Here is a 15,674-nt window from a genome sequence, read left to right as displayed (position 1 = left end):
GCTCTGGCTATGTGAGCTCCAGTAGTTGTGATGCACAGGCTTAGTTGCCCTGCAGCATGTGGGATCCTCCCCAACCAGAGATCAAACCGGAGTCCTCTGCTTTGCAAGGTGGATTCCCAACCACTGGACCACCAGGAAGCCCCCCTTTACAACTCTTAATTGAATTATTCAACAAATATTTATACAAAACTGAGTAAAACAAAGGACTTAGCCTTTAGAAGGTCACAGTACGTTTAGAGGGTAAATGGATTATTAAATTGTTAAATAATAATTTATTATTAAATTAATGAAATTATTAAATTAAATTATCCCCCTCTAGTAGGGGATAGAAACATAATTTCATTGAGACAGAAAGGGAATTATGGGCTCTAATTGCAAAGGCAGAGGGAAATTCAGCCTGTGATAGTGACTTTCTTTGTTCCTTATTTTAGGGGGAAAGTCATTAGTGTTTCACTATTAAGGATGATATTAGCTGTAGGTGTTTTATAGATTTTTTTTCTAGATTGAGGAAGGTTTTCCCCAACCATTTTTCATTTGCTGTGAATTATCATGAGTGGATGTTGAATTTTGTCGATTTTTTTCTGGATCATTTGAAATAATCATCTAGTTTTTCTTTCATAGTGTGAAAATATGGTGAATTACATTGACTGATTTTTGTATTATTATATAAACCATGCATTCTTGTGATTAAGCCATGATATAGTATCCATGTTTGTGTATCACCAAATTTGATTTACTAAAATTTTGTTAAGGATTTTTGCACCTATGTTCATGAGGGATATTGTTCTAAATTTCCTTTTAATATGTTTGGTGTTGATTTAGGGCAATGCTGGCCCCATAGAATGAGTTGAGTTACATTCAATCACCTATTTTCTTTTTTTTTGCTTTCCAGTGTGAACTGGAAAACCTGCTAGACAAATTCCAAAAGAACTGTAACACTCAGTCATCTGTTTTCTATAAGAGTTTGTGTATAGAACTGGTATTATTTGTTCCTTAAGTGTTTTGTAGAATTCACCAGTGAAGCCATCTGGACCTTATGTTTTCTTTAGGGAAGTTCTAAAACAATGAAGTCAATGTGTGGCTCTAATGTGATGTCCTCTCTCTCATTCTTGTTATTGACAATTTATTCTCTCTTATTTATATTAATGATAAACAGTCTGGTTACTGGTTTATCTGTATTACTGACATTCTCAAAGAACTAGCTTTAGATTTCACTCACTTTTCTCTTTTTATTTTCTATTTCATTGATTTCTGCTCTTTTTTTTTTTTTCTATCTGGAAAATTTTAAAAATGTGTTTTCCATAGTAGAGTTCATAATATGTGTAAACATAATGACATAGTACATAGACATAAACATAGAACAGACTTTTTAAAAATTGAAATATAATTGATTTGTAATGTTGTGTTTGGTTTCAGGCGTACAGCAAAGTGATTCAGTTATATATACATATATATTCTTTTTCAGATTCTTTTCCCTTGTAAGTTAGTATAGAATATCAAGTACAGTTTCCTGTGCTATACAGTAAGTCCTTATTGTTTATCTACTTGATATATGGTAGTATATATATGTTAATCTCCAGCTCCTACTCATTTATTCCCCCTTCCCTTTCCCCATTGGTAACCACAGGTTTCTTTTCTATGTCTGTGAGTCTATTTCTGTTTTGTATATAAGATCATTTGTATCATTTTTTTTTAAAGATTCTACATATAAGTGATATCATCTGGTATTTGTCTTTCTTTGTCTGGCTTACTTCACTTGTATGATAATGTCTAGGTCCATCGTGTTGCTGCAAATGGCATTAACTCATTGTTTTTAATGGCTGAGTAATATTCCATTTATATTCACACCACATCTTCGTTATCTGTTCTCCTGTTGATGGACATTCAGGTTGCTTGTCCATGCCTTGGCTATTTTACATAGTGCCACCATTAACACTGGGGTACGTGCATATTTCTAAATTATGGTTTTCTCTGGATATAAGCCCAGAATTGGGATTGCAGGATCATATGGTAGGTCTAACATAGTAGAAATTTTAATGGCAGCTGTTGTTGTTCATCAGTTTAACTTCACAAAAGAAGTTCATCAGCAGAGCTAATGTCTCGCAGACTTACTAATTCACATTCTGTAACAAGTTAACCTGGTTCCTTTTTGTCACCTCTTCTCTCTGCCTCTAATTTATCCTCTAGCAGTTCACATTCATATTCCAGTGTGTGCTCTTCCAAAAATGCACTAGTAAAATCTAAATCATTTACACTCATTCCAACGCAGCAGATCCTCTTTAGGAGAGATGTCATCATCTATGAGGGGTTTGTTTTCTTTTTCTACCGCTTTGTCAACTCAACCAGTCATTTCTCCTTTTGTTTTGGTCATACTGGGCTCAAACTTCTAAAGTCTTTCTTTACCCCCAAGCACTTTTGTCTTCCTTTTGTATTCTATTATTTGCTTTTTGAGTGCCTCCTGATTGAGTCCACACAGATTTGAGTGCACAGCAGATTTCATGATATAAGAGGAGGCTGTAGCTTCCCTTCAGAGACGGCAATGGCAACCCACTCCCGTACTCTTGCCTGGAAAATCCCATGGACAGAGGAGCCTGGTAGGCTGCCGTCTATGGGGTCGCACAGAGTCAGACATGACTGACGCGACTTAGCAGCAGCAGCAGCAGTAGGTTCCCTTAAGTCATTTTGTATAGAGTCGTCTTTTTCATCTGGGGCCCACAGTCAGCAACTGCCAGTAACTAATCAGTCTCAGATGGAGCTGCATTTTGTCTCAAGCAAACACTATAGGCAACACACTCCTCAGGGTCTACTGAGACATCAAATGGTGCCTCACATGGACAGTGCTTTTCTGTAAGATGGTTAAATCCTGTGCTCATTTTGTTCAGCAATAAGAGTTGTCTTCCAATACATACAGCAGGCTGAAAGGTCTAAAGTTAGAGAGACTTTGGAAACCCCACATTCAGGTTACAGATCTCTTGGCTCACATCAGAAGTGTCCAGAGACTCTGTCTGAGCTTTATAAAGAAGGCCATCCCGGGCTTTTAGTGCTCATGATCCTCCTCCTTGGTTTTCTTTGAAGTGTTCTTCGTTAGTAATTCTAACCTGGATGATTTGGAAGTAGAGATCCCAAGGAAAGACCTTAATACTAAAACATTTTTCTAACCAGTACTCTTCAAAGTATAAAGTTCAAAGTATAAAGAAAGGTGAGCATCGAAGAATGGATGCTTTTGAACTGTGGTATTGGAGAAGACTTTTGAGAGTCTCTTGGACTGCAAGGAGATCAAACCCATCAATCCTAAAGGAAGTCAGTCCTGAATATTCATTGGAAGGACTGATGCTGAAGCTGAAACTCCAATACTTGGGCACCTCATGTGAAGAACTCATTGGAAAAGACCCTGATGCTGGAAAAGATTGAAGGCAGGAGGAGAAGGGGACGACAGAGGATGAGATGGTTGGACGGCATCACCAACTCGATGGACATGAGTTTGAGCAAGCTCCAGGAGTTGGCGACGGACTGGGAAGCCTGGTGTGCTGCAGTCCACGGGGTCACAAAGACTTGGACACAACTGAGCAACTGAACTGAATTGAACTCTTCAAATTGTCAAAATCATCAAAAACAAGGAAAACTTGAGAAACTACCATAGTCTAGAGGAGTCTAAAGTGACATGAACTAAATGATTTTTGAGGAAAATTTCTTAAACAAGTTCTTGTCGTCATGGGAAACAAAGGAGCCCCGGGAGCCTCCAGTCCATCTGCTGTGTAGCCTCTGTGGCTCTGTGGGGGCCCCACAGCCCCCTAGCTGGTGCCCACATGGCTTATTATAATTTTTTAAATTTTATTTCCTTCTTTCTGCTTGCTTTCAGTTTAAGTTGCTCTTGTAATTTATTAAGATGGAAGAATAGGTCACTGATATTAAAGTTTTTCTATTCTAATATGAACATTTGATGCTATGAGTTTCCTTGAAAACATAGCTTTAATGGCATCCCATAACTTTTGAATAATTGTGGTTCTATTTTCATTCAGTCCATAACATTAGACTTTTTCTTTTGTGACCTTTGATCCATTGGTTATTTATGTGTTGTATTTGACTTTTAATTATTTGGGGAGATTTTTTCAAATATCTTTCTGTTACTGAATTTTAAAATACTTTAAGTTGAGAGGATGCTTTGTATGAATTTAATCTTTCTGAATTAATTGTCTTGTTTTATGCCACAGAGCATAACTGATATAGCTTGGTAAATGTACCATGTACACTCAAAAGAATGTGTATTATGCTATCATTTTGGGTTTTTTGTTTGTTTGTTTAATTTTTTTATCCCTGTCTTGATTTACTGAAGTTTCATTTTTATAAGATATGTTTAGTTGAGGATTTATTTTGCTTGGGCTTTGTAGGGCATCTTGAATCAGTAGACTGTTAATGATCATCTCTTCAAAATATTGTCTCAGATCCCTTCTTTTTCTTTTTTTTCCGGGACTTCAGTTTATCTTGTTAGGTTCCCTCACTGTATCTGATATCTCTCATCAAAAACAAACAAACAGAAAAGACATTAACTTTGAATAAACTGCACTTAAACCCAACACTGACATTTCAATGACAAGAACTTCAGAAAACAGTGAAATGTTATCTCCAAGGTGCCTTGAGAAAATAACTACTCTTCTAGATCTACTTCAATAAAGAAGGTAAAATTAATATGTTTTTAGAAGATATTAAAAGAAATTATATTTTTGAGAAAATTAAAGTTATTCCAACAGGAGATAAGCATTAAAGAATATTCTCTAAATCATTCATCATGCAGAAAGAAAACCCTCTTGCATGAAAGAACAGATGCAGAAAGTGATGGAGACCAAAGAAAATTATAATTATGAGAATAAATCTAAATCACATTGACAGTGAAAGTAGGAGGTGTGAAGAAAGAACAATGTGGCATTTAGATTATACAGAACTACAATACTAAATGGTGAAAATATTGCAAAGGATATGTATGCATGTTGGGGGATGTATGTGGTAAATGCTTTTACACTGTTCATTAATTCTCCCCTAGGAGGATAATAAAAGTAAGAATGGTTTTGTTAAGGAACTTTTAAAGTAACTAGTAAGAGAATAAAACAGTGAGGCTGCAATAAGATGCCATTTTATACCTACTAGGCTGACTACTCGGAGAAGGCAATGGCACCCCACTCCAGTACTTTTGCCTGGAAAATCCCATGGATGGAGGAGCCTGGTAGGCTGTAGTCCATGGGGTCCCTAGAGTCGGACACGGCTGATCGACGTCACTTTCACTTTTCACTTTCATGCATTGGAGAAGGAAATGGCAACCCAATCCAGTGTTCTTGCTTGGAGAATCCCAGGGACGGGGAAGCCTGGTGGGCTGCCGTCTATGGTGTCGCACAGAGTCGGACACGACTGATGCGACTTAGCAGCAGCAGCAGGCTGACTACTAGATGACCTACTAGTAAAGAAGACTGACAATAACATGTTGGCCAGGACATGGAGATATTGGAACCCTCGAAAAGCTAAGCGTAGAGTGACAGTATGACCCAGCATTTCCATTCATGCGTATACATCAAAAAGAATTGAAAACAGGAACTCAAACAGAGATGTGTACGTCTATACTTATAACATGATTATTCACAGTAGCCAAAGATAAGAAACAATCTCAGTGACTCTGGAGAGATGAATGAATAAACAATGTTAGAACTTCAGAAATCTTTGGTTTGGGAAATGTCTTATTACTTCTTTCATAATTTCTTCTCTCCATGTTCTTTGCTCTTCCTTTGTGGAACTTCTGCAAGATATTTTACCTCTAGGAATGGTCCTCTATAACTCTTACCTTTTCTCTCATATTTCTTTCCTTTTTGCCTTATATCCTGGAAGATTTTCTTCCTTTTATCTCTCAAACTTTCTATTTTAATTTTAGAAATCATCATTTTAATTTCCAACCATTCTTTCTTGCTTTTATCATTTGCATCCTTTTTTTTTGTTATAAAGGATGCAGTATCACTTTTAAAAAATATCTGAGGATATTAGCAGGAGGGTTAAAATATTTTCCCTCTCTCTGTTAAATTATCTCTATCTCTGCAGTTTTTCTTAATATTTAACTTGATCTGTTTTGCATTACAGGTTTTCCTCAAATACCTAGCATATCTTGGTTTTCAATAAATATTTTAAAATTATTAATATAAAAACTAAATGTTTTATAATTATGTAGTATAAAAACTTTAATGTGTAAAAGGATGATGTCTACTGCCAGGCAGGTGTTGGCAGATGGACCTTTTAGTATTTAAAGTGAAGTAGTTAGTGTAAGCTATTACACCAACTACTTAACTAATTCAATCTGTTTTTTTTTTTTTTTTCTTTCAGAACTCCCTGCCCTTGTGTTTAGCCTAGGACTTCAAAACCTAGATACTATGCATTCTATTTTTTAAAATATATTGTATTAGTATTTATTTGGCTAGGCAAGGGATCTTTTAATTATGTCATGTGGGATCTAGTTCCCTGACCAGGGATTGAACCCAGGCCCCTGCATAGGGAGTGAGGTGTCTTAGCCTGCCTGCGTGCTAAGTTATTTCCGTCGTGTGCAACTCTTTGCGACTGTATCGACTGTAGTCCCTCAAGGTCCTCTCTTGGTAGGATTCTCCAGGCAAGAATACTGGAGTGGATTTCTATGCCCTCCTCCAGGGCATCTTCCCCACCCAGGGACAGAACCTGTGTCTCCTATAGCTCTTGCATTGCAGGTGGATTCTTTACCACTGAGCCACCAGGGAAGACCTCTTAGCCACTGGACCACTGGGGACATCATGCTGTGCATGCTTTGTGCGCTGAAGAGAGGCATAGAGAGTTTTGACCGTGCCACATATAGACTTAATCTCTTATTTTTCAATTCTACATTTTTTTTTCTTGGCTTCTCTTGTCTTTGGCCTGAGTCCTTAGTCTCTGGTGTATTCTGCAAGGTGCACCAGCTCCCTAATTAGTGCAGCCCCTCTGGTAGTACTTCATGGTGTAGATGTTTCTTCACTCTGCTCAACAGTTAACAGCTCTCTATCTGATTTCTGCCTTCCAGATATTTGGCGGAATAATTTGCTTGGTGACCACCTGCTCCCACTCTTGTTATTTTGCGTTTGTACCATTTTGATTCCTTTGCCATTTGTTAGGTGATATTGGGCGTGATAAACACACATGACGGGTCTGTTATTCTTCTACTGGGAAGAAATATTTAGTTAAATAACTTTTCAGAGGATATTTTCTGTATGAAAAGTCTCTAAAATGTACATCCCTGATGCTAGAACTTTAGAGGTTCTGGGAATGAACTTAGTGTTGAAGTGTTTAAGTAATTTTGATTCAGTAGGTGGCACTCTTTACTAGTTTAACTCAATCCTAAATTGGTGTTTGAATTTCAGTTCAGGGTAGAAAGATTTTATTTATCCTTATAATCCAAATAAATATGTTTTCAGAATTGGGTTATCAACTCTGACCAATTTATATTTTCACAACTTAAAATGTTTGAGTTAAATTTCAAAGTAAAGATCTGAAAAAAATCAAAAACTAAAATCTCCAACATTTCCACATTTCTAAAACAGTAGCGTTAATAGTGACTTATGCTCTATCATAAGATAGAGAAGGAAATGGAGAAGGCAATGGCACCCCACTCCAGTACTCTTGCCTGGAGAATCCCACGGACGGAGGAGCCAGGTGGGCTGCAGTCCATGCGGTCGCGAAGAGTCGGACACGACTGAGGGACTTCACTTTCACTTTCACTTATGCTCTATCAAAAGTTAAAAATAATTAAATCTTACCAGAAGTCCTGAGTACTGAAGACATTCAGATTCAAGCTGTTAAATATTTTAAAAATTTCCTCTTATTACATGGACAGGTTCATTTCATTCTCTTTTCTTCTCTATCCTTCTTTCTGAATATTCCCCCAATATATCAGTGTTTTAAATTTACTGAGATATTTGTACAATCTGTAGAGTAAACAAAGCACAATGTCTGTTAACACTCCTATAATCAAAAATCATAGTCAGGATACATGTTAGGCAGTTAAGTAAGCACTAATACGGTTTAGGGAAACATTGCGTGCTTTTGGAAAATTTTACATATTCTATAAATAACAAGCAAGTACAGAGAAACATCTTTACTTCCTGTTCTGAATTTGCAAATAATTTACCAGTCTGTAAATCACTCTTGAAATTGTAATATTCAATGTTCACATAAATCTTATTAGGTCTGAAGCAAACCATGAAATGTTAGAGCTTTAAGGGACTTCGGAGAGCATAATGCTAACTATTTAATGATCACAGACTTGTTTTATTTATTACTTACAAAAGTGAGCTCTTTAAAAGTTATGGTTTTTAACAACATTGGAAAAATATTCTAAAAAGAGTTAAAACAACTTACTGTAAAAGTTCACAGGTAAGTCTGTGACCAATTTTGGCAAAATACGTAAAAGATATTAGTAGTGAGAAGACTAAACTACTCTGAGAACTATTATCAATCAGTCTGGAAACCTCAGTGTGATGCTAGGCTTACGTAACCGTGGGTGAATGGTGACTTTCTCTTTTATTTTTCTACAGTTTTATTTAAAAAATATATTTTTAGGACACCCCCAGTGGTTCAGTGGTTAAGACTCCGAACTGCCAATGCAGGGGGTAGGAGCTGCCCTGCAGCTGCCCTGGTGGAGGAGCTAAAATCCCACATGCCACCTGGTTTGGCCAAAAGATTAAAATAAATAAAATGAATATGAAGAGGAAATCTTAAAAAACTAATAAATAAACTAAATAACTAACTAACTAAATAAATAAATAAATAAAAACTAACTAAATAAATAAAGACACTTTAAAAATACATACATACATCTACTTTCACAGAACCATGTGGCCTTAAATATACCCAGAATTTGGCCAGATAGCCAGAAATATTTCAGGATACTTTAAGTTTCAAATGTCTGTCTACAAAATTCCAGGCATATTGTGTTTCCTTGTTAGTCCATAATTTGTTACTTCTGTTTCAATAACTGAGCCACACAGATAATATTAGTATTTGACCAATTCAAATATATCTTGAAGGTTGCATTCCAAAGAAAATCAGAGAAACTTTAAAAAATGATAATACTCGTGAAGATTATTCTATCTTTTGAAATTATCATTCCACTAAAGAGCTCCCCAATTTTTCAAAATTGAGTCCATCGACTTCAGAACAGTTTATTAGTAGGAAATAAGTGGAGTGCCTAATGACTTCTTATCTTCTGTTCCTATTTATCTGTCTCTGTCTCTCTGTGTATGTATAATAAAGATTGTAATCTTCAAACTAACCACAATCTGTTTGTAACCTTATAGTCTGAAATCAAATTATATATATAGAATTTTAATGAGGACCTGCATTGCCTTAACTAAATCAGCAGTGCTGTGTAATTTATAAAATTTTCCTTTTAGTTTCAGATTCCAATGATACCTTGGTACATCAATAAGAAAGTAGAATGTTGTGAATCAGTAAGTGTTCTGATGAGTGCATCTCTTAGGTCCTTTTAATTCTTCCCAAAGCTTTTTATCTGAGGAAATATTTTAGTAAATATTTCAACAAGTTCCCCCAACCCCCTATCTCATTGCATTAAACCTCCAATCTTTGTTTCATTTTTTTTTTTGAAAGAGCTCACAAAGCTGACCACATAAGCATACTCTCACTTTCAAACTTTGTACAGTTATGAAGTATTTATGCAATGGATGGCGGGCATACCAGCCTTTCCCTCTGACTTCAATAATTTGGAGAAAATTTCTTTTTTTCCCATTTATTGCAGCTGATCCATTAGCACAGTGCACTATTTCCATGTTTAGAACCAGCTCCTCAAATTCTTATCTACCAGATAGTTAGGCCCTACTGGCCCGTGTGTGCAGGCTAATTTGGTAAATATTATTTTGCTGCAGTTCCTGGCAAACAGAATTTGGCTTGAAATATATATGTTGGATACCCCTGATCTTTCCATAGAAAGTAAAGTTAACTTTTTTGGAAGAGTTCAAAGATTTAAGACTAAAGATTTATGTTTTCTTAGTGTGAGATTGAGACTAGGACCCCAATCTTCTTTTTTTTAAAAATTTTTATTGAAATATAAAAATTTTTTTATTGTCGTGTAGTTGATTTACCACATTGTGTTAGTTTCTACTGTACATCAAAGTGACTCACTTATGCGTATATATACACTTTTTTCCATATTCTTTTCCATTATAGTTTATCACAGGGTATTGACTCTACTTCCCTGTGCTGTACAGGAGGCCCTTGTTGTTTATCCAGTCTACACACAATGGTTTGCATCTGCTAATCCCAAACTCCCATTTTAGCCCTCCCCCAAACCCTCTCCTCCTTAGCAACCACAAGTCTGTAGAACTCCAATCTTCTTATTCAATAAGTTCAATAAATATTTTAAGTGATATTTTTCTGCTAAAGAGAGAACATTATATATATATATTTGATCTTAGTTTTTTTTGACAGACTGTGTATATAAATAATTATAATATTTCTAATAGAAATATATGCAAAAATTGAAGAGAGTCCCAAAGTTGTAATGATTGTTAGGTCTGTTGTGGGAGTGAGGAGAGAGGTATGGCAATGCTTCATGAGGAGGGCTTTGAGGAACGGTAAGAGTTTGGTGAGCAGATGAAAGTGGGGGTGGGGTCAGGGAGAGGGTGAGAATATTTTGAAATAATGGATAGTAGGTGCAAAGGCAGGAAGATATTGGAACTGTATACTTTTTCTACAGAATGTAAGGAGTTTGAGAAGTCTGCTTAAGTCTAAGCGGAGACAGGGAATAGGGTCATAGAACGAGGTGCTGTGAAATGACCCTGGAGAATCTGGATTTGGAAGAGCTTTATTTGCCAAGTCAAGGATTTTGGATTTTATCTTGAAGCTGATGGAGGGTTATTGAAGAATTTTAACTTAGTGTTTCAGTTTCTGCCACTCTGATAGTGGTTGAAGGTGGAGGCGAAGCTGGCAAGAGTAGACCCACAGAAACCAGGAAACTATTGTGTGTAATTCAGATGAGAGATATTTCCCACCTCTATGTGAAAATTGCTGTCGTGTCTAACTCTTTGCAACCCCATTGACTATACAGTTCATGGAATTCTCTAGGCCAGAATACCGAAGTGGATATAATCTGCCACTATTCCCTTCAATACAACCCCTGGCACCTGTCGTTCCTGTCAGGCTCACCGCTTTTCTGCTCTGGGCTTCCTGCCTTTGATCTGTTGCCTCTATTGTCTGCCCTGCCATCATGTTAGTGACTATTCTGAGTTGTTTTTTTAAATCTCTGTCTTCTAATTACTCTCCACTCAGCAATTTCCAAATCTGATGTCTTAGTAAATGGCCTTACCTCATGTTTTGCAGAGATATCAAGTCCATTCTTTGAGCAAGCCCTCAACTTGTTCCCCGAAGCTAACAAACTTAATTCATTTATACAATCACTTCTTCCTCCTCCCTATCTGTTTCAGTGACAGGAATATCCCTTCTCTTATCCAAGGCTAATTCTCTCATCTGAACTTTGAATCTCATTTATTCTTCCTCCACCGAACATTTGTTTATTTCCATTCACCATTCTCCTTTCCCTTCAATTACCAACATGATTCAAGTCTCCCCTTTTTAAATTCCATATCCTGCTAGATATGTATCTTTCTTTTTCCATTTACTACAAATTTCATTAAAAAGTACTGATTCTTGTATAACTACCCCATTTAGTCCTTTCTAAACCAGGACTTCTAAGTTGGAATATTGTTAGTATTTTGGTTTAGATAATTCTTTGCTGTGGGAGGCTGTGCTGTGTATTTAGCAGCATTCCTTGTTTCAGACCACTAGATGTCAGTAACATCTACCTAGTTGTGCTTATCTCTTGCTGCTGCTAAGTCGCTTCAGTAGTGTCCGACTCTGTGTGACCCCATAGATGGCAGCCCACCAGGCTCCCCCGTCCCTGGGATTCTCCAGGCAAGAACACTGGAGTGGGTTGCCATTTCCTTCTCCAATGCAGGAAAGTGAAAAGTGAAAGTGAAGTCGCTCAGTCGTGTACGACTCTTTGCGACCCCATGGACTGCAGCCCACCAGGCTCCTCCATCCATGGGATTTTCCAGGCAAGCGTACTGGAGTGGGGTGCCATCAGCTTCTCCGAAAAACATTTCCATATACTATCAAATAATCCCTGGGAGTCAAAACCAACCCCAATTGAAAAGCTCTGTTCTAAAATGTAAATGAGTTGCTGAAACTGCTCCTATTTACTGATCTCCATACTGTGAAACTAGCAGACATTTCATATCCCTCACCATTCACTTCTTTATTGAAACTTTTTTCCTCATTGGTGCTGTTTGTTACATGTTTATCCCTTTTTTTCTGGCCCACACATAGCCTTGTAGGACTCTTTTTCATTCTTCAACTCTTAAAATATCAGATTTCCCTAGGTATCTGTCTCGTCTCACTTCTCTGTGTGGCCTCATCAGAACTATTCTTCTGGCTGTCACACTATACGTGAATGAGTCCATATCTCTGTCTTCAGCCCAGACCTCTCTCCTAAGCTTCAAACATGTAAGTTCAACAGCTTATGGGAATCTCCACTTTGGGTAAACTCAATTTGCCCAATATAAGAAGTAATACTTTCCTTTCTCTCAACCTCCTCCCTTATCCTAACCAGTTGAAAGTTCCAGACCCCCAAAGTTGGGTTTTTCAAGCCTGTATCTCTTTCTTGAATGGTGCCACCACACAACCATTCACCATAAATCTGGAAGTCTCTGAGATTCCCCTCCTTCACCTCCTATAACCACGTAGTTATTCATTCTTCTTATTTTTTCTGTCCCTTCCTGCTCATTTCTACTACCCTCACCCCTTTTTACCTGCAATTCCGGCTGGTCTTTCGTCCTCTCCTCTTGGCCTTCTCCATCTGTCCTCTACTTGCCTTATAGAATGGTGTCTCTAATAGTCAAATCTGATTATTTCTCCTCTGATTGATACCCTTTAACGGCTTCTCATGGTTTGAAATATAAAATAGTTAAAATTCCTTTTCCTAGCAAAAATCTTACTTAATACATTTCTGTCTACTTTGCTTCCCTTATCTCCTGAGACGTTCCTTGGAGGATACATTCAGTAGATCTTAGTAGAGAATTTGTTTCATGATGTTTCAACTAGAGGATTCTGTAGCTTAGCATTGCTAATCTTTCTGTGGGCAATGCCCTATTTGGTTTATGTAACTGTCTTATTTATGTTGCAAAATTTAAACATTACCTTCTCTTGGTTTGACTTCAGTATTCTGTCTTTGTGTTCTCAGAGCATGAGTATGCCATCCTATACCTTCCACATTATATTGTAAATAGTTGGGCTTGCTTTCTGGGTCTTCTCAAATACTTCATAAAACAGTGGTCATGTGTCTTGTACTCACAATGCTCAGCACAATGTCTAGCACATAGTAAGTACTTGATAAATATTTGTTATACAAATGAATAGTACCAAATATACGAAAGACCTGAACTGGTACAGAGTACAGAGAGGAATGGGTGGATTTTCAATATTTGAATGTTTCATTGGCAGAATTGGAAGTACTTACTGCCTGATTAGAGGTAGGGAGTGAGGAACAGAGAGTCGTCAAAGATGACCATTATGTTCCTCGTTAGATAACTTGGCCCTATTGAAAGAGACAGTGAAACCTGAGATGGATGAGATTTAAACACTATATATGTACATTCTTATATTTTGGACAAGATGCATTAGAAATGCCTGTGGGACATAACCAGTAAACAGCCATATGGGTCTGGATCCCAGTTAGCGCTGTGCAACTGAAGTATCACATGAGTTACTAACGTAGTTTAAAATTTTTAACCTGCTTTCAATTTTTAAAACTTGAGGTATAATTGACATTTTCTTTCTTTTCTCCCCCACTTTCCTTTCTTTTTGGAAACAGATTTACAAAGTTCAAATCAATTAGACACCTGCTATTTTCATCACTGAAATTTTTTTTTAATTTTTAAAAATCACTGCAGATGGTGACTGCAGCCATGAAATTAAAAGATGCTTGCTCCTTGGAATAAAAGCTTTGAACAACCTAGACAGCATATTTAAAAGCAGAGACATTACTTTGCCAACAAAGGTCCATCTAGTCAAAGCTATGGTTTTTCTAATACTCATGTATGGATGTGAGAGTTGTACCATAAAGAAAGCTGAGTGCAAAGAATTGATGCTTTTGGACTGTGGTGTTGGAGAAGACCCTTGAGAGTTCCTTGGACTGCACGGAGATCAAACCAGTCAATCCTAAAAGAAATCAGTCCTGAATATTCATTGGAAGGACTGATGCTGAAACTGCAATACTTTTGCTACCTGATGCAAAGAACTGACTCATTGGAAAAGACTCTGATGCTGGAAAAGATTGAAGGCAGGAGGAGAAGGGCACGACAGAGGATGAGATGGTTGGATGGCATCACCCACTTGATGGACATGAGTTTGAGCAAGCTCCAGGAGTTGGTGATGGGCAGGGAAGCTGGGCATGCTGCAGTCCATGGGGTCACAGGGTTGGACGTGACTGAGCGACTGAACTGAATGGAAAGATTCTTTTTCCATTTAGGTTATTACAGAATATTGAGTAGAGTTCCCTATGCTATTCAGTAGGTTCTTGTTGGTTATCCATTTTACACATGATGATGTGTACATGTCAACCCCAAACGCCGCATCTATCCCTACTCCCAACCCCTTCCCCTAACCTCTTAAGTTCACTCACTGGAATTTGAAAGGAAGTTTTACTGATTTCAAGGCCTACATCCCTTTTGCCTACAGCCTATTAATGCATGTAATAAAGCATCTGTTGTCTCCTTATTTTTATAAAATAAGAAAACCGTATATGATTGTACAGTTGGTTCCCAGGATATCTATTACCATTTTTTATCTGATTCTGAAAGCAAATTCACCTCAACGGTGATGATCTCATTGGTAAGGATGATTTGAGTACCATTTGCCGTGACAGACTAAACCATGGCGTTTTTGTTCGTTACCTTAAGTATAGTTAATAATTCTGTGGTTGTAACTTTCAGTTATAAAAAAAAATCAACCAAGATGTAGTCAATATTTTGTTTAATATTGAACGCATTTCACAAATGAACATAAATCGAGCTTTATACTTCGTTAGGTTTCGGCAACAGACTGATAAGGCGAGTACAAAGGGGGAGGGCCACGGAAGAGGGAGCCGGACGGTGAGAAACAGGCATCTGAGCAAGCGCAGAAACAAATAGATGTTAATGGAGGATTGAAGGCTACTGCGCTCTCACTTTGCGAACTGTCGTAAAGCTTTGAGTGTCGTGCTTCCTCGGTAGAGGAGGGATTGGTTAGGCGGCGGCGACTGGAAAGCAGCAGCAGTGGCGGCGACGGTGGCGAGGTGTTCGGTCTGCGCAGCATAGAAACGCCCGCAGTTTCGGGGAACGAGTTCCCATGGGACCAAATTAGGCATTCAGAACCCAAGCCGGGTCAGCTGGGCCGAGCCAGGCGCTGCCGCTGGTACAGTTTTGATCGCGGTGACAGACGCTGCTCTTGACCGTAGGGGCCTCTTAGGCCAACATCTGAGGCGCAGATCACTGGCTCTCGACGCATCCTCTTCCCTGCTTACATCTCCTGTCTTCCTTCTTGGGCCAGTGATTCCCAGAGCCTGGGAAGAGGGTGGCTAATGATTCAGGTGA

At 37.8% G+C, this 15,674-nt stretch overlaps 1 protein-coding gene, 1 non-coding gene and 1 pseudogene across 5 annotated transcripts in view; 1 reads left to right on the top strand and 2 right to left on the bottom strand.

Annotated features, from left to right (window-relative positions):
• Nucleotides 1-879: 879 nt before the first annotated feature.
• Nucleotides 880-941, bottom strand: LOC113900522. Its single transcript, XR_003513162.1, has one exon. It is a non-coding gene; the product is annotated as a U7 small nuclear RNA (small nuclear RNA).
• Nucleotides 942-2,386: 1,445 nt separating this feature from the next.
• LOC113899633 lies at nt 2,387-15,448 on the bottom strand (annotated as a pseudogene).
• The window catches only part of RNF111 (ring finger protein 111), a 93,116-nt gene continuing 92,554 nt past the window's right edge, over nt 15,113-15,674 (top strand). Inside the window, exon 1 of one of the 4 annotated variants that reach the window (XM_027553875.1) lies at nt 15,113-15,670. The gene's annotated coding sequence lies outside the window, so the exon portion shown is untranslated. The remainder of the gene's footprint in view (nt 15,671-15,674) is intronic. The other 3 variants (XM_027553872.1, XM_027553883.1, XM_027553877.1) reach the window with 3 other exon arrangements.

This window comes from Bos indicus x Bos taurus, chromosome 10 (genome assembly GCF_003369695.1).
Source record: "Bos indicus x Bos taurus breed Angus x Brahman F1 hybrid chromosome 10, Bos_hybrid_MaternalHap_v2.0, whole genome shotgun sequence".
Lineage (NCBI taxonomy): Eukaryota > Metazoa > Chordata > Mammalia > Artiodactyla > Bovidae > Bos > Bos indicus x Bos taurus.
This window is presented reverse-complemented; position numbering and strand designations above follow the sequence as displayed.